Source organism: Ranitomeya imitator, chromosome 1 (genome assembly GCF_032444005.1).
Source record: "Ranitomeya imitator isolate aRanImi1 chromosome 1, aRanImi1.pri, whole genome shotgun sequence".
Classification (NCBI taxonomy): domain Eukaryota; kingdom Metazoa; phylum Chordata; class Amphibia; order Anura; family Dendrobatidae; genus Ranitomeya; species Ranitomeya imitator.
Window position 1 is genome coordinate 80,260 of NC_091282.1, and position 24,886 is coordinate 105,145.

The window sequence follows — 24,886 nt, forward strand, 5'->3', positions numbered from 1 at the left end:
ATCCACACCAGGACAGTCCGAAGACTCAACCTGTCCTGAAGAGAAACGAGGATGGAACCCAGAATTGCAGAAAAATGGAGAGACCAAGGTAGCCGAGCTGGCCCGATTATTAAGGGCGAACTCAGCCAACGGCAAAAATGACACCCAATCATCCTGGTCAGCGGAAACAAAACATCTCAGATATGTTTCCAAGGTCTGATTGGTTCGTTCGGTCTGGCCATTAGTCTGAGGATGGAAGGCCGAGGAGAAAGATAGGTCAATGCCCATCCTACCACAAAAGGCTCGCCAGAACCTCGAGACAAACTGGGAACCTCTGTCAGAAACAATATTCTCAGGAATGCCATGTAAACGAACCACATGCTGGAAGAACAAAGGCACCAAATCAGAGGAGGAAGGCAATTTAACCAAGGGCACCAGATGGACCATTTTAGAAAAGCGATCACAGACCACCCAAATGACCGACATTTTTTGAGAAACGGGAAGGTCAGAAATGAAATCCATCGAAATATGTGTCCAAGGCCTCTTCGGGACCGGCAAGGGCAAAAGCAACCCACTGGCACGTGAACAGCAGGGCTTAGCCCTAGCACAAATTCCACAGGACTGCACAAAAGCACGCACATCCCGTGACAGAGATGGCCACCAGAAGGATCTAGCAACCAACTCCCTGGTACCAAAGATTCCTGGATGACTGGCCAGCACCGAACAATGAAGTTCAGAGATAACTTTACTAGTCCACCTATCAGGGACGAACAGTTTCTCGGCCGGACAACGATCAGGTTTATTAGCCTGAAATTTCTGCAACACTCTCCGCAAATCAGGGGAGATGGCAGACACAATGACTCCTTCCTTGAGGATACTCGCCGGCTCAGATAACCCCGGAGAGTCGGGCACAAAACTCCTAGACAGAGCATCCGCCTTCACATTTTTAGAGCCCGGAAGGTATGAAATCACAAAATCAAAACGAGCAAAAAATAACGACCAACGGGCCTGTCTAGGATTCAAGCGCTTGGCAGACTCAAGATAAGTAAGGTTCTTATGATCAGTCAAAACCACCACGCGATGCTTAGCACCCTCAAGCCAATGACGCCACTCCTCGAATGCCCACTTCATGGCCAGCAACTCTCGGTTGCCCACATCATAATTACGCTCAGCAGCAGAAAATTTCCTGGAAAAGAAAGCACATGGTTTGAACACTGAGCAACCAGAACCTCTCTGTGACAAAACTGCCCCTGCACCAATCTCAGAAGCATCAACCTCGACCTGGAACGGAAGAGAAACATCAGGTTGACACAACACAGGGGCACTGCAAAAACGACGCTTCAACTCCTGAAAAGCTTCCACGGCAGCAGAAGACCAATTAACCTAATCAGCACCCTTCTTGGTCAAATCGGTCAATGGTCTGGCAATGCTAGAAAAATTACAGATGAAGCGACGATAAAAATTAGCAAAGCCCAGGAATTTCTGCAGACTTTTTAGAGATGTCGGCTGAGTCCAATCCTGGATGGCCTGAACCTTAACCGGATCCATCTCGATAGTAGAAGGGGAAAAGATGAACCCCAAAAATGAAACTTTCTGCACACCGAAGAGACACTTAGATCCCTTCACGAACAAGGAATTAGCACGCAGTACCTGGAAAACCATTCTGACTTGCTTCACATGAGACTCCCAATCATCTGAGAAGATCAAAATGTCATCCAAGTAAACAATCAAGAATTTATCCAGATACTCACGGAAAATGTCATGCATAAAAGACTGAAAAACAGATGGAGCATTGGCAAGTCCGAACGGCATCACCAGATACTCAAAATGACCCTCGGGCGTATTAAATGCCGTTTTCCATTCATCTCCCTGCCTGATTCTCACCAGATTATACGCACCACGAAGATCAATCTTAGTAAACCAACTAGCCCCCTTAATCCGAGCAAACAAGTCAGAAATCAATGGCAAGGGATACTGAAACTTAACAGTGATCTTATTAAGAAGGCGGTAATCAATACACGGTCTTAGCGAACCATCCTTCTTGGCTACAAAAAAGAACCCTGCTCCCAATGGTGACGACGATGGGCGAATATGTCCCTTCTCCAGGGACTCCTTCACATAACTGCGCATAGCGGTGTGTTCAGGTACGGACAAATTAAATAAACGACCCTTAGGGAATTTACTACCAGGAATCAAATCGATAGCACAATCACAATTCCTATGCGGAGGTAGGGCATCAGACTTGGACTCTTCAAATACATCCTGAAAGTCCGACAAGAACTCTGGGATGTCAGAAGGAATGGATGACGAAATAGACAAAAATGGAACATCACCATGTACTCCCTGACAACCCCAGCTGGTTACCGACATAGAGTTCCAATCCAATACTGGATTATGGGTTTGTAGCCATGGCAACCCCAACACGACCACATCATGCAAATTATGCAGTACCAGAAAGCGAATAACTTCCTGATGTGCAGGAGCCATGCACATGGTCAGCTGGGCCCAGTACTGAGGCTTATTCTTGGCCAAAGGTGTAGCATCAATTCCTCTCAACGGAATAGGACACCGCAAAGGCTCCAAGAAAAATCCACAACGTTTAGCATAATCCAAATCCATCAGATTCAGGGCAGCGCCTGAATCCACAAACGCCATGACAGAATACGATGACAAAGAGCACATTAAGGTAATGGACAAAAGGAATTTGGACTGTACAGTACCAATAACGGCAGAGCTATCGAACCGCCTAGTGCGTTTAGGACAATTAGAAATAGCATGAGTAGAATCACCACAATAGAAACACAGTCTGTTCAGACGTCTGTGTTCTTGCCGTTCTACTTTAGTCATAGTCCTGTCGCACTGCATAGGCTCAGGTTTACTCTCAGACAATACCGCCAGATGGTGCACAGATTTACGCTCGCGCAAGCGACGACCGATCTGAATGGCCAAGGACATAGACTCATTCAAACCAGCAGGCATAGGAAATCCCACCATTACATCCTTAAGAGCTTCAGAGAGACCCTTTCTGAACAAAGCCGCTAATGCAGATTCATTCCACAGAGTGAGTACTGACCACTTCCTAAATTTCTGACAATATACTTCTACATCATCCTGACCCTGGCATAAAGCCAGCAGATTTTTCTCAGCCTGATCCACTGAATTAGGCTCATCGTAAAGCAATCCCAGCGCCTGGAAAAATGCATCAACATTACTCAATGCAGAATCTCCTGGTGCAAGAGAAAACGCCCAGTCCTGTGGGTCGCCGCGCAAAAAAGAAATAATAATCAAAACCTGTTGAATAGGATTACCAGAAGAATGAGGTTTCAAGGCCAGAAATAGCTTACAATTATTTCTGAAGCTCAGGAACTTAGTTCTGTCACCAAAAAACAAATCAGGAATCGGAATTCTTGGTTCTAGCATCGATTTCTGATCAATAGTATCTTGAATCTTTTGTACATTTACAACGAGATTATCCATTGAGGAGCACAGAGCCTGAATATCCATGTCCACAGCTGTGTCCTGAAGCACTCTAATGTCTAGGGGAAAAAAAAGACTGAAGACAGAGCTAAGAAAAAAAAATGATGTCAGGATTTCTTTTTTCCCTCTATTGGGAATCATTGGTGTGGCTCCTTGTACTGTTATGGCTGGCAATCAGGCAACACAGCGTGCAGTAATCAGCGCACATACAGAGATCTGGCAATAACCAAAAACAATAGGACGAGCTCTGAGACGTGGAATCTCTGTAGACTGCAGTACCTGATCTATCCTCACACAACTATAAGCAGCAGTGGATTGCGCCTATCACTACCTATGCAACTCGGCACTGCCTGAGGAGCTGACTAGCCTGAAGATAGAAATACAAGCCTGACTTACCTCAGAGAAATACCCCAAAGGAATAGGCAGCCCCCCACATATAATGACTGTTAGCAAGATGAAAAGACAAACGTAGGAATGAAATAGATTCAGCAAAGTGAGGCCCGATATTCTAGACAGAGCGAGGATAGCAAAGAGAACTATGCAGTCTACAAAAAACCCTAAAACGAAAACCACGCAAAGGGGCAAAAAGACCCACCGTGCCGAACTAACAGCACGGCGGTGCACCCCTTTGGTTCTCAGAGCTTCCAGCAAAAGTTAATAGCAAGCTGGACAGAAAAAACAGAAAACAAACTAGAAGCACTTATCTAGCAGAGCAGCAGGCCCAAGGAAAGATGCAGTAGCTCAGATCCAACACTGGAACATTGACAAGGAGCAAGGAAGACAGACTCAGGTGGAGCTAAATAGCAAGGCAGCCAACGAGCTCACCAAAACACCTGAGGGAGGAAGCCCAGAGACTGCAATACCACTTGTGACCACAGAAGTGAACTCAGCCACAGAATTCACAACAGGGGGCACTTTCAGCCCAAAAATTTGGGCTGAAAATCTCGGCTTATACTCGAGTATATACGGTAAGAAGCAGAGAGGTATGAAGATTACATGTGCAGCACAAGTGAACCAGGACCAGCTTACCTGTCTCCTGCTCTGTCCACTTGCCATGTTTAACTGCTGAGATGCTTTCAAAATAATACACTAAGGCTGGTTTCACATTTGCGTCTGTTCACGCAGCAGGTCATCCGCACAGATCCGCATGCGTCACGTGCACCTATCTTTAACATGGCGTATGCAGGGACATGCGTTAGCATCAGTTGCCAATGCATCTGCGTACGCATGCGTCGTTTCTCGGTGTGCGGCGGGGTCCGGCAAACGCAACATGTTGCATTTTTGGATGCGTAAAAAATTTGTCAAACATGCACAGGCATGCACATGAGTGCGTTAAAAACATATTACTGTCTATTGGAACGCATGCATATGCATGTCCTTGAGTACGCATGCATTCGATGCGCTTGCGTACTTCGGACTGCACATGTCCAGTAACTGATTGAGACACGCCCTCCAGGAAATACCGAACGCATGCGCATAAAAAACACAAACGCAGGCAAAAACCGCATGCACACACAGCGTTTATTGGCCGTCATGCTTAAGCAGATGTGGATAAAAAAACGCTGCGCAAGCATGCGTTTTTGCATTCATTTGCATATGCAGATTTTACGCTGCTCACATATATGCAAATGTGAACTTACCCTTAGAAACATTTCACATGTGCCCCAACACATGTGCTCTTTAAGCCAGACCTAGAAATATTGGAAGTGCATGCTGGGATGTAGGATGTAGGACCAGTTTGCCTTGTGGAGTCTTAAAACAATTAGTAAGAGACCAAAGCCGGTATTACTGCGCAAAATACACAAACTCCCATACTGGATGGAAAAGAGTAAAACATCAAGTGGAAGATGAACATCTAAAAGCAAAACACAGGAACAAGTAGTAAAGCTGAAATCTAGTGAAGTCAGGGGTGATGTTCACAACTGACAGATGTAACGCAAGCACATTAGTAAATGTTACCTTCTGGTCACTTCTGGGACATTTCTAATGTGCAATTAAAAATCTGCACTTTAAAGATACTGCACCCAGAGACCACTTACACCTACTATTTCAAGGGAATATGTCATGTACAAATTCTTTTTTTATTAACTTGCAGATATGGTGTTAATCTGGAGGTTTATAGCGTTCTGAACCTGCCCGAAGAAAGCACTGAGAACCCTGCTATCAGGAGGAAATTAATTTTATTCCTCCAAGCAGCAATCGGCTTCCAGTCATATGGGTGCTGCCAGCGAGGCTTCAGTCACCTCTCCATGCATAGTGAGTGAGGATGTAACCTCGTCCCCGGCACTGACTGACAGCCGGCTATGCATTAGGGACAGCTGTCAGTCAGTGCCAGGGGCGCAGTTAAAATGGCTGCTCTCTATATATATACAGCATTTTGATATATATAACAAGTTCCCTTTAAATGGACTAACACTAAGGCTCCGATCTCATCTACAAGACGTCACCAACCACGACCGATGGATCCTGTAACTAAGGCTCCGATCACATCTACAAGACGTCACCGACCACGACCGATGGATCCTGTAACCAAGGCTCCGATCATATCTACAAGACGTCACCGACCACGACCGATGGATCCTGTAACTAAGGCTCCGATCACATCTACAAGACGTCACCGACCACGATCGATGGATCCTGTAACTAAGGCTCCGATCACATCTACAAGACGTCACCGACCACGACCGATGGATCCTGTAACTAAGGCTCCGATCACATCTGCAAAACGTCACCAACCACGACCGATGGATCCTGTAACTAAGGCTCCGATCACATCTACAAGACGTCACCGACCACGACCGATGGATCCTGTAACTAAGGCTCCGATCACATCTACAAGACGTCACCGACCACGACCGATGGATCCTGTAACTAAGGCTCCGATCACATCTACAAGACGTCACCGACCACGACCGATGGATCCTGTAACTAAGGCTCCGATCACATCTACAAGACGTCACTGACCACGACCGATGGATCCTGTAACTAAGGCTCCGATCACATCTACAAGACGTCACCGACCACGACCGATGGATCCTATAACTAAGGCTCCGGTCACATCTATAAGAAAACACCGACCACGACCGATGGATCCTATAACTAAGGCTCCGATCACATCTACAAGACAACACCGACCACGACCGATGGATCCTATAACTAAGGCTCCGATTACATCTACAAGACAACACCGACCAAGAACGATGGATCCTGTAACTAAGGCTCCGATCACATCTACAAGACGTCACCGACCACGACCGATGGATCCTGTAACCAAGGCTACGATCACATCTACAAGACATCACCGACCACGACAGGTGGATCCTGTAACTAAGGCTCCGATCACATCTACAAGACAACACCGACCACGACTGATGGATCCTGTAACTAAGGCTCCGATTACATCTACAAGACGACACCGACCACAACCGATGGATCCTGTAACCAAGGCTCCGATCACATCTACAAGACATCACCGACCACGACCGATGGATCCTGTAATTAAGGCTCCGATCACATTTACAAGACATCACCGACCACGACAGGTGGATCCTGTAACTAAGGCTCCGATCACATTTACAAGACATCACCGACCACGACCGATGGATCCTGTAACTAAGGCTCTGATCATATCTACAAGACAACACTGACCGCGACCGATGGATCCTGTAACTAAGGCTCAGATCACATCTACAAGACAACACCAACCACGACCGATGGATCCTGTAACTAAGGCTCCGATCACATCTACAAGACGTCACCGACCACGACCGATGGATCCTGTAACTAAGGCTCCGATCACATCTGCAAAACGTCACCAACCACGACCGATGGATCCTGTAACTAAGGCTCCGATCACATCTACAAGACGTCACCGACCACGACCGATGGATCCTATAACTAAGGCTCCGATCACATCTACAAGACGTCACTGACCACGACCGATGGATCCTGTAACTAAGGCTCTGATCATATCTACAAGACAACACTGACCGCGACTGATGGATCCTGTAACTAAGGCTCAGATCACATCTACAAGACAACACCAACCACGACCGATGGATCCTGTAACTAAGGCTCCGATCACATCTGCAAAACGTCACCAACCACGACCGATGGATCCTGTAACTAAGGCTCCGATCACATCTACAAGACGTCACTGACCACGACCGATGGATCCTATAACTAAGGCTCCGATCACATCTACAAGACGTCACCGACCACGACCGATGGATCCTATAACTAAGGCTCCGATCACATCTACAAGACGTCACTGACCACGACCGATGGATCCTGTAACTAAGGCTCCGATCACATCTACAAGACGTCACTGACCACGACCGATGGATCCTGTAACTAAGGCTCCGATCACATCTACAAGACGTCACCGACCACGACCGATGGATCCTATAACTAAGGCTCCGGTCACATCTACAAGAAAACACTGACCACGACCGATGGATCCTATAACTAAGGCTCCGATCACATCTACAAGACAACACCGACCACGACCGATGGATCCTATAACTAAGGCTCCGATTACATCTACAAGACAACACCGACCAAGAACGATGGATCCTGTAACTAAGGCTCCGATCACATCTACAAGACATCACCGACCACGACCGATGGATCCTGTAACCAAGGCTACGATCACATCTACAAGACATCACCGACCACGACAGGTGGATCCTGTAACTAAGGCTCCGATCACATCTACAAGACAACACCGACCACGACTGATGGATCCTGTAACTAAGGCTCCGATTACATCTACAAGACGACACCGACCACGACCGATGGATCCTGTAACCAAGGCTCCGATCACATCTACAAGACATCACCGACCACGACCGATGGATCCTGTAATTAAGGCTCCGATCACATTTACAAGACATCACCGACAACGACAGGTGGATCCTGTAACTAAGGCTCCGATCACATTTACAAGACATCACCGACCACGACCGATGGATCCTGTAACTAAGGCTCTGATCATATCTACAAGACAACACTGACCGCGACTGATGGATCCTGAAACTAAGGCTCAGATAACATCTACAAGACGACACCAACCACGACCGATGGATCCTGTAACTAAGGCTCCGATCACATCTACAAGACATCACCAACTACGACCGATGGATCCTGTAACTAAGGCTCCGATCAAATCTACAAGACGACACTGACCACGACCGATGGATCCTGTAACTAAAGCTTCTTTCACACTTCCGTCTTTTCCTGACCATCACAATGCGTCGCTCTGTGCAAAAAACGCATCCTGCAAAGTTGCCCGTAGGATACGTTTTTTGCACATAGACATGTATTACCGACGCATCGCGATGTATGGACATGTTCCATACGTCGTGCACTGGATGCGTCAGCATTTGGCGGCCAGTCGTTGCGAAAAAACGTTCAAGGGATAGTTTTTTGGCACGTCGGGTCCTGCATTTCTGACCACGCATGCGTGGCCAGAACTCCACCCCCTCCTCCCCGGGACTTTACAATGGGCAGCGGACGTGTTGAAACACTGCGTAAGCACAATGTCCTTCGGGCCGAGGCTTAGCGACGGCCCTGTACCGACAGAAGTGTGAAAGTAGCTTAAGGTTCCGATCACATCTATGTTATGATCTGGTGGCCTTGGAGCAGCATGAGACGTACTCTGTAGAAGTTGGAACCTGTACTGACTGCAAACCCTGAACTTAACAGCGCAACTAGAAGTAGCCGTGGGGGGTACCTAACACTCCCTAGACCCCTCAACACAGCCTAAGAAATAACTACCCCTAAAGACAGAAACAGGAAACCTATCTTGCCTCAGAGAAAATCCCCAAAGGAAAGACAGCACCCCCCAAATATTGACTGTGAGAGGAGAGGGAAGCATACGCAGAAATTAAATCAGGATTTAGCATAGGAGGCCATACTAGCTAAAATGAAAGAGTAGAACAGAGTACTATGCGGTCAGTATTAAAACACTAGAAAATATCCACCACAGAAAATACAAAACACCACATCTGACTAAAGACATGGAGGGTATATCTGCATCTCCAGAGAAATAGCTAGGCTGCAAAAAATCCTTCACAGACCAAGCTGGACAAGACAAAAACATGAAAATGCACAGAATTATAAGGTCCACAGCAGGTGGACAGCAGAAACAAAGCCAGGACTTATTTTTGAAGAAAAGCACAGCAAACAGGAGAGACCAGAAGGGATGTGAATCCTCCAAAAACAATGGACAACTGGCACTGACTAAAGGATCAAGCAAGGCTATATAGCCCAGCACAAATTGCAAAAAATAGATACACCTGATAAGTGCTGCGATCCAACTACCGCAGCACTACCACTCATAACCACCGGAGGGAGCCCAAGAGCAGAATTCACAACAGTACCCCCCCTTGAGGAGGGGTCACCGAACCCTCACCAGAGCCCCCAGGCCGATCAGGACGAGCCAAATGAAAGGCACGAACCAAATCGTCAGCATGAACATCGGAGGCAGCAACCCAAGAATTATCCTCCTGGTCATAACCCTTCCATTTGACCAGATACTGAAGCCTCCGCCTCGAAAAACGAGAATCAAAAATCTTCTCAACCACATACTCCAACTCCCCATCAATCAACACCGGGGCCGGAGGATCAACAGAGGGAACAACGGGCACTACATACTTCCGCAACAAAGATCTATGGAACACATTATAGATGGAAAAAGAGGCTGGAAGGGCCAACCGAAAAGACACTGGATTGATAATCTCAGAAATCCTATAAGGACCAATAAAACGAGGCTTGAACTTAGGGGAAGAAACCTTCATAGGAACATGACGGGAAGACAACCAGACCAACTCCCCAACCCGAAGCCGGGAACCAACACACCGACGACGGTTAGCAAAACGTTGAGCCTCCTCCTGAGACAACACCAAATTGTCCACCACATGAGCCCAAATCTGCTGCAGCCTGTCAACCACAGAATCCACACCAGGACAATCAGAAGGCTCAACCTGCCCTGAAGAAAAACGAGGATGAAAACCAAAATTACAAAAAAAAAGGCGAAACCAAGGTAGCAGAACTAGCCCGATTATTAAGGGCAAACTTGGCCAATGGCAAGAAAGCCACCCAATCATCCTGATCAGCAGATACAAAGCATCTCAAGTAAGTTTCTAAAGTCTGATTAGTTAGCTCGGTCTGGCCATTTGTCTGAGGATGAAATGCGGAAGAAAAAGACAAATCAATGCCCAGCCTAGCACAAAAGGCCCGACAAAACCTAGAAACAAACTGGGAACCTCTATCGGACACAATATTCTCCGGAATGCCATGCAAACGAACCACATGCTGAAAAAAACAATGGAACCAAATCAGAAGAGGAAGGCAATTTAGGCAAAGGTACCAAATGAACCATCTTAGAAAACCGGTCACAAACCACCCAGATAACCGACAACCTCTGGGAAACCGGAAGATCTGAAATAAAATCCATAGAAATATGCGTCCAAGGTCTCTCAGGGACCGGCAAAGGCAAAAGCAACCCACTAGCGCGGGAACAGCAAGGCTTAACCCACGCACAAATCCCACAGGACTGAACAAAAGAACGCACATCCCTGTTGTGAATTCTGTGGCAGAGCTCCCTCCTGTGGCCACAAGTGGTACTTCGGCTGGTTCTCTCTGTGAGCTTCCGTTGGTGGAGGAAAGTGGTACTGCGGCTTCTGATTCTCCTTCCTCAGGTGATGTGGGGAGGTCGTTAGACGTTCTCTATTTAACTCCACCTAGTGCTTTGATCCTGGCTTCCAGTCAATGTCCTAGTGTGGGTCTAGCTTCCTCCTGGATCGTTCCTGTGGCCTGCTGCTCTGCATAAGCTAAGTTTTGCTTGTGTTATTTTTGTTTGCTGTTTTTTCTGTGCAGCGTGCTCATTTGGGTTTTGTTGCTTGCTGGAAGCTCTGGGACGCAGAGGGTGTACCTCCGTGCCATTAGTTCGGTACGGAGGGTCTTTTTGCCCCCTCTGCGTGGTTGTTTGTAGGGTGTTGTGTTAACCGCAAAGTTACCTTTCCTATCCTCGGTCTATTCAGAAAGTTGGGCCTCACTTTGCTAAATCTGTTTCATCTCTACGTTTGTCTTTTCATCTCACTCACAGTCATTATATGTGGGGGGCTGCCTTTTCCTTTGGGGAATCTCTCTGAGGCAAGGTAGGCTTATTTTCCCCTCTTAGGCTAGCTAGTTTCTCAGGCCGTGCTCGAGGCGCCTAGGCCTAGGATAGGAGCGCTCCACGGCTGCCTTTAGTTGTGTACGATAGTATTAGGGTTTGCGGTCAGCAGAGTTCCCACGTCTCAGAGCTCGTCCTATGTTTTTGGGTTATTGCCAGGTCACTGTATGTGCTCTGAACTTCAACAACCATTGTGGTTCTGAATTACCATTTCAGGACAGTACTGGAAGCCAAAGTACTAATGATTCTCAATAGAGGGAAAAAAGAAGTTCTGAGACCATTTTTTTTTTCTCTGCACTGTGTTCTGCCTTTTTTTTCCCCTAGACATTTGGGTGGTTCAGGACACAGGTGTAGCAATGGACATTAAAGCTCTGTTTTCATGTGTGGATCAGCTCACTGCAAGAGTACAAAATATTCAGGACTTGGTGACTCAGAATTCTATATTAGAACCTAGAATTCCTATTCCTGATTTGTTTTTTGGAGATAGAACTAAATTTCTGAGTTCCAAAAATACTTGTAAACTATTTCTGGCTTTGAAACCTCGCTCTTCTGGTGACCCAGTTCAACAAGTTAGGATCGTTATTTCTTTTTTGCGTGGCGATCCTCAGGACTGGGCATTTTCCCTTGCGCCAGGGGATCCTGCATTAAGTAATATCGATGCATTTTTCCTGGCGCTCGGATTGCTGTACGATGAGCCTAATTCTGTGGATCAGGCAGAGAAGAATTTGCTGGCTCTGTGTCAGGGTCAGGATGAAATAGAAGTATATTGTCAGAAATTTAGAAAATGGTCCGTGCTCAAAATGAAGGTGCGCTCGCAGCTATTTTCAGAAGAGGTCTCTCTGAAGCCCTTAAGGATGTCATGGTGGGATTTCCCATGCCTGCTGGTCTGAATGAGTCTATGTCTTTGGCCATTCAGATCGGTCGACGCTTGCACGAGCGTAAATCTGTGCACCATTTGGCGGTATTACCTGAGCTTAAACCTGAGCCTATGCAGTGCAATAGGACTTTGACTAGAGTTGAACGGCAAGAACACAGACGTCAGAATGGGCTGTGTTTCTACTGTGGTGATTCCACTCATGCTATCTCTGATTGTCCTAAACGCACTAGGCGGTTCGCTAGGTCTGCCACCATTGGTACGGTACAGTCAAAATTTCTTCTGTCCGTTACCTTGATCTGCTCTTTGTCATCTTATTCTGTCATGGCATTAGTGGATTCAGGCGCTGCCCTGAATTTGATGGACTTGGAGTATGCTAGGCGTTGTGGGTTTTTCTTGGAGCCCTTGCAGTGTCCTATTCCATTGAGAGGAATGCTACGCCTTTGGCCAAGAATAAGCCTCAGTACTGGACCCAGTTGACCATGTGCATGGCTCCTGCACATCAGGAGGTTATTCGCTTTCTGGTGTTGCATAATCTGCATGATGTGGTCGTGTTGGGGTTGCCATGGCTACAAGTCCATAATCCAGTTTTGGATTGGAAATCCATGTCTGTGTCCAGCTGGGGTTGTCAGGGGATACATGGTGATGTCCCATTTCTGAATATTTCATCATCCACCCCTTCTGAGGTTCCTGAGTTCTTGTCTGATTACCGGGATGTATTTGATGAGCCCAAATCCGATGCCCTACCTCCGCATAGGGATTGCGATTGTGCTATCAATTTGATTCCTGGTAGTAAATTCCCAAAAGGTCGACTGTTTAATTTATCTGTGCCTGAGCACGCCGCTATGCGGAGTTATGTGAAGGAGTCCCTGGAGAAGGGGCATATTTGCCCGTCGTCGTCGCAATTGGGAGCAGGGTTCTTTTTTGTAGCCAAGAAGGATGGTTCACCGAGACCTTGTATAGATTACCGCCTTCTAAATAAGATCACTGTTAAATTTCAGTACCCCTTGCCATTGTTATCTGATTTATTTGCTTGGATTAAGGGGGCTAGTTGGTTCACCAAGATAGATCTTCGTGGTGCATATAATCTTGTGCGTATTAAGCGAGGCGATGAGTGGAAAACTGCATTTAATACGCCCGAGGGCCATTTTGAGTATCTAGTAATGCCATTCGGACTTGCCAATGCTCCATCAGTGTTTCAGTCCTTTATGCATGATATCTTTCGAGAGTACCTGGATAAATTCCTGATTGTGTACTTAGATGACATTTTGATCTTCTCGGATGATTGGGAGTCTCATGTGAAGCAGGTCAGAACGTTGTTTCAGGTGCTGCGTGCTAATTCTTTGTTTGTTAAGGGATCTAAGTGTCTCTTTGGTGTTCAGAAGGTTTCATTTTTGGGGTTCATTTTTTCCCCTTCTACTATCGAGATGGATCCTGTTAAGGTCCAAGCCATCCATAATTGGACTCAGCCGACATCTCTGAAAAGTCTGCAAAAGTTCCTGGGCTTTGCTAATTTTTATCGTCGCTTCATCTGCAATTTTTCTAGTGTTGCTAAACCATTGAACGATTTGACCAAGAAGGGTGCTGATTTGGTCAATTGGTCTTCTGCTGCTGTGGAAGCTTTTCAAGACTTGAAGCGTCGTTTTTCTTCTGCCCCTGTGTTGTGTCAACCAGATGTTTCTCTTCCGTTCCAGGTCGAGGTTGATGCTTCTGAGATTGGAGCAGGGGCTGTTTTGTCGCAGAGAGGTTCTGATTGCTCAGTGATGAAACCATGCGTTTTTTTTTCCAGGAAGTTTTCGCCTGCTGAGCGTAATTATGATGTGGGCAATCGAGAATTGCTGGCCATGAAGTGGGCATTCGAGGAGTGGCGTCATTGGCTTGAAGGAGCTAAGCATCGCGTGGTGGTCTTGACTGATCACAAGAACTTGACTTATCTCGAGTCCGCCAAGCGGTTGAATCCTAGACAAGCTCGTTGGTCGTTGTTTTTTGCCCGTTTTGACTTTGTGATTTCATACATTCCGGGCTCTAAAAATGTGAAGGCGGATGCCCTGTCTAGGAGTTTTGTGCCCGACTCTCCGGGTTTATCTGAGCCGGCGGGTATCCTCAAAGAGGGAGTAATTGTGTCTGCCATCTCCCCTGATTTGCGGCGGGTGCTGCAAAAATTTCAGGCTAATAAACCTGATCGTTGCCCAGCGGATAAACTGTTTGTCCCTGATAGGTGGACGAATAAAGTTATCTCTGAGGTTCATTGTTCGGTGTTGGCTGGTCATTCTGGAATCTTTGGTACCAGAGAGTTAGTGGCTAGATCCTTTTGGTGGCCATCTCTGTCGCGGGATGTGCGTGCTTTTGTGCAGTCTTGTGGGATTTGTGCTCGGGCTAAGCCCTGCTGTTCTCGTGCCAGTGGGTTGCTTTTGCCCTTGCCGGTCCCGAAGAGGCCTTGGACACATGTCTCTATGGATTTTATTTCAGATCTTCCCGTCTCTCAAAAGATGTCAGTCATTTGGGTGGTCTGTGATCGCTTCTCTAAGATGGTCCATTTGGTACCCTTGTCTAAATTGCCTTCCTCCTCTGATTTGGTGCCATTGTTTTTCCAGCATGTGGTTTGTTTACATGGCATTCCGGAGAACATCGTTTCTGATAGAGGTTCCCAGTTTGTTTCGAGGTTTTGGTGAGCCTTTTGTGATAGGATGGGCATTGACTTGTCTTTTTCCTCGGCTTTCCATCCTCAGACTAATGGCCAGACCGAACGAACCAATCAGACCTTGGAAACATATCTGAGATGCTTTGTTTCTGCTGATCAGGATGACTGGGTGTCCTTTTTGCCTTTGGCTGAGTTCGCTCTTAATAATCGGGCCAGCTCGGCTACCTTGGTTTCACCGTTTTTCTGCAACTCTGGGTTCCATCCTCGTTTCTCTTCAGGACAGGTTGAGTCTTCGGACTGTCCTGGTGTGGATACTGTGGTGGACAGGTTGCAGCGGATTTGGACTCATGTAGTGGACAATTTGACTTTGTCCCAGGAGAAGGCTCAACGTTTCGCTAATCGCAGACGCTGTGTGGGTCCCCGACTTCGGGTTGGGGACTTGGTTTGGTTATCTTCTCGTCATATTCCTATGAAGGTTTCCTCTCCTAAGTTTAAACCTCGTTTTATTGGTCCGTATAGGATTTCTGAGGTTCTTAATCCTGTGTCTTTTCGTCTGACCCTTCCAGATTCTTTTTCCATACATAACGTATTCCATAGGTCATTGTTGCGGAGATACGTGGCACCTATGGTTCCATCTGTTGATCCTCCTGCCCCGGTTTTGGTGGAGGTGGAGTTGGAGTATATTGTGGAGAAGATTTTGGATTCTCGTGTTTCAAGGCGGAAACTCCAGTATCTGGTTAAGTGGAAGGGTTATGCTCAGGAAGATAATTCCTGGGTCTTTGCCTCTGATGTCCATACTCCCGATCTGGTTCGTGCCTTTCATATGGCTCATCCTGGTCGGCCTGGGGGCTCTGGTGAGGGTTCGGTGACCCCTCCTCAAAGGGGGGGTACTGTTGTGAATTCTGTGGCAGAGCTCCCTCCTGTGGCCACAAGTGGTACTTCGGCTGGTTCTCTCTGTGAGCTTCCGTTGGTGGAGGAAAGTGGTACTGCGGCTTCTGAGTCTCCTTCCTCAGGTGATGTGGGGAGGTCGTTAGACGTTCTCTATTTAACTCCACCTAGTGCTTTGATCCTGGCTTCCAGTCAATGTTCTAGTGTGGGTCTAGCTTCCTCCTGGATCGTTCCTGTGGCCTGCTGCTCTGCATAAGCTAAGTTTTGCTTGTGTTATTTTTGTTTGCTGTTTTTTCTGTCCAGCGTGCTCATTTGGGTTTTGTTGCTTGCTGGAAGCTCTGGGACGCAGAGGGTGTACCTCCGTGCCGTTAGTTCGGTACGGAGGGTCTTTTTGCCCCCTCTGCGTGGTTGTTTGTAGGGTGTTGTGTTGACCGCAAAGTTACCTTTCCTATCCTCGGTCTATTCAGAAAGTTGGGCCTCACTTTGCTAAATCTGTTTCATCTCTACGTTTGTCTTTTCATCTCACTCACAGTCATTATATGTGGGGGGCTGCCTTTTCCTTTGGGGAATCTCTCTGAGGCAAGGTAGGCTTATTTTCCCCTCTTAGGCTAGCTAGTTTCTCAGGCCATGCTCGAGGCGCCTAGGCCTAGGATAGGAGCGCTCCACGGCTGCCTTTAGTTGTGTACGATAGTATTAGGGTTTGCGGTCAGCAGAGTTCCCACGTCTCAGAGCTCGTCCTATGTTTTTGGGTTATTGCCAGGTCACTGTATGTGCTCTGAACTTCAACATCCATTGTGGTTCTGAATTACCATTTCATGACACATCCCGCGACAAAGAAGGCCACCAAAAGGACCTACCAACCAAATCTCTGGTACCAAAAATCCCAGGATAGCCAGCCAACACAGAACAATGAACCTCAGAAATCACTTTACTAGTCCATCTATCAGGAACAAACAGTTTCCCCACAGGACAGCGGTCAGGTTTACCAGCCTGAAACTCCTGAAGAACCCGTCGTAAATCAGGGGAGATGGCAGAAAGAATCACCCCTTCCTTCAGAATGCCGACCGGCTCAAGAACCCCAGGGGAAGCAGGAAAAAAACTCCTAGAGGGGGCATCCGCCTTAACATTCTTAGTACCAGGAATGTACGAGACCACAAAATCAAAACGGGGAAAAACAGGGACCATCGAGCCTGTCTAGGATTCAGCCGTTTGGCAGACTCGAGGTAAATCAGATTCTTATGATCGGTCAGGACCACAATACGGTGCTTGGCCCCCTCAAGCCAATGTCGCCACTCCTCAAAAGCCCACTTCATAGCCAACAACTCCCGATTGCCGACATCATAATTGTGTTCCGCAGGCGAAAACTTCCGAGAAAAGAAGGCACACGGTTTCATCAAGGAACCATCAGAATTCCTCTGAGCCAAAACGGCCCCTGCCCCAATCTCAGACGCGTCAACCTCAACCTGAAATGGAAGAGAAACATCCGGCTGACACAACACAGGGGCAGAAGTAAATCGGCGTTTAAGCTCCTGAAAGGCAGAAACAGCCGCAGAGGACCAATTCGTCACATCAGCGCCTTTCTTCGTCAAATCGGTCAGAGGTTTAACCACACTGGAGAAGTTGGCAATGAAACGACGATAAAAATTAGCAAAGTCCAAGAATTTCTAAAGGCTCTTCACAGATGTGGGCTGAATCCAATCATGAATGGCCTGAACCTTAACCGGATCCATTTCTATAGATGCGGGAGAAAAAATGAAGCCCAAAAAAGAAACCTTCTGTACTCCAAAGAGGCACTTTGACCCCTTCACAAATAAAGCATTATTACGGAGGATCTGAAATACCATCCTGACCTGTTTCACATGAGACTCCCAATCATCGGAAAAAATCAAAATATCATTCAAATATACAACCATGAATTTATCAAGATAACTCCGAAAGATATCATGCATGAAGGATTGGAACACAGATGGAGCATTAGAGAGTCCGAATGGCATCACAAGGTATTCAAAATGGCCTTCGGGCGTATTAAATGCAGTTTTCCATTCGTCACCCTGCTTAATACGAATAAGATTGTATGCCCCTCGAAGGTCAATCTTAGTAAACCAGCTAGCTCCCTTAATCCTAGCAAACAAATCAGTAAGCAAAGGCAACGGGTATTGAAATTTGACCGTGATCTTATTCAAGAGGCGATAATCAATACAGGGTCTCAAGGAGCCATCCTTCTTGGCAACAACAAAAAAACCCTGCTCCCAATGGTGAAGAAGATGGCCGAATATGCCCCTTCTCCAAAGACTCCTTAATATAGCTCCGCATGGCGGCATGTTCTGGCACAGACAGGTTGAAAAGTCGGCCCTTAGGGAACTTACAACCTGGAATCAAGTCAATAGCACAATCACAGTCCCTATGTGGTGGAAGGGAACTAGATTTAGGCTCATCGAATACATCCTGGAAATCTGACAAAAACTCAGGAATTTCAGAAGAGGGGGAAGAGGAAATTTACATCAAAGGAACGTGATCATGAACCCCCTGACAACCCCAACTAGTCACAGACATGGATTTCCAATCTAACACCGGATTATGTAGCTGTAACCATGGAAAACCCAGCACAATATCATGCAAATTATGCAACACCAGAAAACAACAATCTTCCAGATGGGCTGGTGCCATGCGCATGGTCAGCTGTGTCCAAAATTGAGGTTCATTTTTAGCCAACGGTGTAGCATCAATCCCCCTTAAAGGAATAGGGTTCTGCAAAGGCTGCAAGGGAAAACCACAACGTCTGGCAAATTCTAAGTCCATTAAATTCAGAGCGGCGCTTGAATCCACAAATGCCATGACAGAAAATGACGATAATGAGCAGATGAAGGTCACAGATAACAGAAATTTTGGTTGTACAGTACTGATGGTAACAGAACTAGCGATTCTCTTTATACGCTTAGGGCAATCAGAAATAACATGAGCAGAATTGCCGCAGTAAAAACACAACTTATTCTGACGCCTACATCCTTGTCGTTCAGCTCTAGACAAAATCCTATCACACTGCATAGGCTCAGGGCTCCTCTCGGAGGACAACGCCACAGTGTGCACAACTCTGCGCTCGCGCAAGCGCCGATCAATCTGAATGGCCAGAGACATAGAATCACTCAGACCAACAGGCGTGGGGAACCCCACCATAACATCTTTAACGGATTCAGAAAGACCCTTTCTGAAAATTGCCGCCAAGGCATCCTCATTCCATTTAGTCAGTACAGACCATTTTCTAAATTTCTGGCAATACGATTCTGCCGCTTCTTGACCTTGACACAGGTCCAGTGTTAAAGAAATCATAGCAGGTCTGTTTAAGGAAGGGTTAATCTTCATTTCTATATTATCAGAAAATAGCAAAAAAAAACAAGTCTTGTATAAAGGCTTGCACAATATTATCATCTGAGTCAAATTAAAGGTCACTTCCCGGACATGCACATTTCTCTGGTCAAGCTTTCCCAGAACATGTCAAGGGCATCTTTATTTGTCCAGAAACACCCAAAAATGTGTAGTTTAAGCCAGATCTCAAAACCACAGACATGAGAACAACTACTCCCCACATTCTTATACTGCATTCATCATCTTATCCCAGGATGTTATTGACATTGCATTGTGTAATAACCTTTTTATGCCAATTTATTATGTAACTCTACATTTCCTTTTGATCGTGGGTCTTTATAAACCCAGCCCTAAAAATAAAGGAGCAGAGACTATTCTGACAGACAACGAGCGTGTGTCTCTCTGATTATTGCTTCACTGCGTAGGTACCTAAAGACAGAACACCTGAGTAGGTTGGAAATCCCTTCTCTAACAACTTGGAGGCCTTCAGCGGGATAATATAATTTCTCCTTCGACATTCATCTTAGACTGAACAATTGACTGCCTCTGTCCCGAACAGAAAACCAAATCCCGGGTAAGTGAGTAGATTTATTGCTCACACAGTTTTCTCTCCGAGAAAGGAGGCTTTGTGGAGTCAGTCTTTGGGGATTTCTAACGGGAAAAGCCCTCAGGTAAAAGAAAGTATCTGTTATTTGTTTTGTTGTCTCTTGCTTGTCTTTGTCTGTTTTGTTTGTTGCTTGTTTAAGTGCTGTTAACAATTGTTTTTGTTTTATTATGAAGTATGATGATTTTCCATAATTTGTTTTGTCTGTATCTATAACAAGGGTTTCTGTCTGTCTGTAACGATGTCAATGTTTGTTAATACTGTAAATATTGTAATAGAAATGTCTTGATCCTGTTCTGCTCTGCTATACTTGTCCTATGATTGTTCTATATTTCTTTCCTTCTTTATCACTCTTATTCTGCTTTTGGTTAGTTAATTATATTAGTTGAGTTTATTGGTGCCTTGTCAGTTGATAATTGATAAGTAGTACTGATAGTTTTGTGCTGAACTGTTCTGATTATGCTGTGTTTCTTTTTGAAATATTGCTGAATCTATGTTGTGGGGTACGGAGCAGCGCTCATGATGTATGGAGATTAAATGATGTGTGCTCAGTATATAAATAGCCTCCTCATTAAAAGCCGTGAGTAAGATAAAACTCTCCGGTTAGTTGCTACTTGAAAAAACTTACAGGAAGGTCCCGGGTGGAAGTTTGTAGTGAAGTGGGAAAGAGCACGTGAAGACAATCTATGTGAACATGAATGCTCATTTTTGTATGTAATCCCGTACTCAGATAGGAAATGAATTAGAGGATATAGTGAACCAAGTAAGAGATTCCATAAATAGATGTGATTTATGTTTTTGTCCATTGGCACTAGATTATTTTGATAAATTGTGAGGAGCGAGAAAATACTGAAATACTGTGTGTATGGATGTAATTGAAAAATCAGACAAATGCTTCCCATGAGTGCACCACATGCTGTGTGAAAAGTGTCTATGTTGAGTTCACCAGTTTAGGCGCAGAGAATACTCTTGTCATAAAGTAACTCATCCTCATGGATTGATGAGAAGCTGGGTAGATATATTAGACTCTAGATGGTATATGCCAAGGTGGAAAGATAATGTCATGACATTGCATTGTGTAATAACCTTTTTATGCCAATTTATTATGTAACTCTACATTTCCTTTTGATCTTGGGTCTTTATAAACCCAGCCCTAAAAATAAAGGGGCAGAGACTATTCTGACAGACAACGAGCGTGTGTCTCTCTGATTATTGCTTCACTGCGTAGGTACCTAAAGATAGAACACCTGAGTAGGTTGGAAATCCCTTCTCTAACACCAGCAAGATTTTCTCAGCTTGATCCACAGAATTAGGCTCATCATACAATAACCCCAATGCTTGAAAGAAAGAATCAACATTAAGCAAAGCAGGATTGCCAGTTTCCAGGGAAAATGCCCAATCCTGTGGGTCACCACGCAGCAGGGATATGATGATTTTAACCTGCTGAATGGGATCACCAGAAAACCGGGGTCTCAATGCAATAAACAGTTTACAGTTATTTTTGAAACTCAAAAATTTGGATCTGTCACCAAAGAATAAATCAGGAGTGGGAATCCTAGGTTCTAAGGCAGGAGTCTGAACAATATAATCTGAAATACCCTGTACCCTAGCAGCAAGCTGATCCACACGAGAAACTAACTCCTGAACATTCATGTTATTACTAGGTTCCGCAGCCACCCAAAGATTAAGAGGGAGGAACAGACCAAACAGGCTGAGGAAAAAAAATGGCTCAAAATCTTTCCTCCCTTCTTCTGAGATGCAATTAACTCATTGTTGGCCAGTTGTACTGTTATGATCTGGGGGCCTTGGAGCAGCATGAGACGTACTCTGGAGAAGGTGGAACCTGTACTGACCGCAAACCGTGAACTTAACAGCGCAAGTAGAAGTAGCCGTGGGGGGTACCTAACACTCCCTAGACCCCTCGATACAGCCTAAGAAATAACTACCCCTAAAAACAGAAACAGTAAACCTATCTTGCCTCAGAGAAAATCCCCAAAGGAAAGACAGCCCCCCACAAATATTGACTGTGAGAGAAGAGGGAAATAACATACGCAGAAATGAAATCAGGATTTAGCATAGGAGGCCATACTAGCTAAAAAGAAAGAATAGAACAGAGTACTATGCAGTCAGTATTAAAACACTAGAAAATATCCACCACAGATAATACAAAACACCACATCTGACTAAAGACATGGGGGGTATATCTGCATCTCCAGAGAAATAGCTAGGCTGCAAAAAATCCTTCACAGACTAAGCTGGACAAGACAAACACATGAAAATGCACAGAACTATAAGGTCTGTTGTGAATTCTGTTGTCGGGCTCCCTCAAGTGGTCATGAATGGTACTTCGGCTGGTTCTGTCCATGGACTTCCTCTGGTGGGTGTTTCTGAGTTTCACAGGTGACGAGGTTCATTCGTTAGCTGCTGCTCTATTTAACTCCACTTAGATCTTTGCTCCATGCCACCTGTCAATGTTCCAGTATTGGTCTGTTCACTCCTGGATCGTTCTTGTGACCTGTCTTCCCATCAGAAGCTAAGTTCCAGCTTGTATTTCTTTGGTTTGCTATTTTTCTGTCCAGCTTGCTATTTAATTTGTTGTCTTGCTTGCTGGAAGCTCTGGGACGCAGAGGGAGCGCCTCCGCACCGTGAGTCGGTGCGGAGGGTCTTTTTGCGCCCTCTGCGTGGTCTTTTTGTAGGTTTTTGTGCTGACCGCAAAGTAACCTTTCCTATCCTCGGTCTGTTCAGTAAGTCGGGCCTCACTTTGCTAAATCTATTTAATATCTGTGTTTGTATTTTCATCTTTTCTCACAGTCATTATATGTGGGGGGCTGCCTTTTCCTTTGGGGAATTTCTCTGAGGCAAGGTAAGCTTTATTTTTCTATCTTCAGGGCTAGCTAGTTTCTTAGGCTGTGCCGAGTAGCATAGGGAGCGTTAGGCGCAATCCACGGCTATTTCTAGTGTGTTTGATAGGTTTAGGGATTGCGGTCAACAGAGTTCCCACGTCCCAGAGCTCGTCCTTATTATCAGTAACTATCAGGTCATTCCGTGTGCTCTTAACCACTAGGTCCATTATTGTCCTGACCACCAGGTCATAACAAAGGTCCACAGCAGGTGGACAGCAAAAACAAAGCCAGGACTTATCTTTGAAGAAAAGCACAGCAAACAGGAGAGACCAGAAGGGATGTGAATCCTCCAAAAACAATGGACAACAGGCACTGACTAAAGGATCAAGCAAGGCTATATAGCCCAGCCCAAATTGCAAAAAATAGATACACCTGATAAATGCTGCGATCCAACTACCGCAGCACTACCACTCATAACCACCGGAGGGAGCCCAAGAGCAGAATTCACAACACATCTGCAAGACATCACCGACCATGACCGATGGATCCTGTAACTAAGGCTCCGATCATATCTACAAGACGTCACCGACCACGACCGTTGGATCCTGTAACTAAGGCTCCGATCACATCTACAAGACGTCCGCGACCACGACCGTTGGATCCTGTAACCAAGGCTCCGATCACATCTACAAGACGTCACCGACCACGACCGATGGATCCTGTAACCAAGGCTCCGATCACATCTACAAGACATCACCGACCACGACCGATGGATCCTGTAACTAAGGCTCCGATCACATCTACAAGACGTCACCGACCACGACCGATGGATCCTGTAACTAAGGCTCCGATCACATCTACAAGACGTCACCGACCACGACCGATGGATCCTGTAACTAAGGCTTTGATCACATCTACAAGACGTCACCGATCACGACCGATGGATCCTATAACTAAGGCTCCGGTCAAATCTACAAGACAACACCGACCACGACAGGTGGATCCTGTAACTAAGACTCTGATCATATCTACAAGACAACACCAACCACGACTGATGGATCCTGTAACTAAGGCTCCGATCACATCTACAAGACGACACCAACCACGACCGATGGATCCTGTAACCAAGGCTCCGATCACATCTACAAGACATCACCGACCACGACCGATGGATCCTGTAATTAAGGCTCCGATCACATTTACAAGACATCACCGACCACGACAGGTGGATCCTGTAAGTAAGGCTCTGATCATATCTACAAGACAACACCGACCACGACCGATGGATCCTGTAACTAAGGCTCTGATCATATCTACAAGACAACACCAACCACGACTGATGGATCCTGTAACTAAGGCTCCGATCACATCTACAAGACGTCACCGACCACGACCGATGGATCCTGTAACTAAGGCTCCGATCACATCTACAAAACATCACCAACCACGACCGATGGATCCTGTAACTAAGTCTCTGATCACATTTACAAGATATCACCGACCACGACAGGTGGATCCTGTAAGTAAGGCTCTGATCATATCTACAAGACAACACTGACCACGACTGATGGATCCTGTAACTAAGGCTCTGATCACATCTAAAAGACATCACAGGCCATGACCGATGGATCCTGTAACTAAGGCTCCGATCATATCTACAAGACATCAACAACCACGACCGATGGATCCTGTAACTAAGGCTCCGATCACATCTACAATGTATAGATTAACCCCTTCATGACCCAGCCTATTTTGACCTTAAAGACCTTGCCGTTTTTTGCAATTCTGACCAGTGTCCCTTTATGAGGTAATAACTCAGGAACGCTTCAACGGATCCTAGCGGTTCTGAGATTGTTTTTTCGTGACACATTGGGCTTCATGTTAGTCATAAATTTAGGTCAATAAATTCTGTGTTTAATTGTGATAAAAACGGAAATTTGGCGAAAATTTTGAAAATTTTGCATTTTTCACATTTTGAATTTTTATTCTGTTAAACCAGAGAGTTATGTGACACAAAATAGTTAATAAATAACATTTC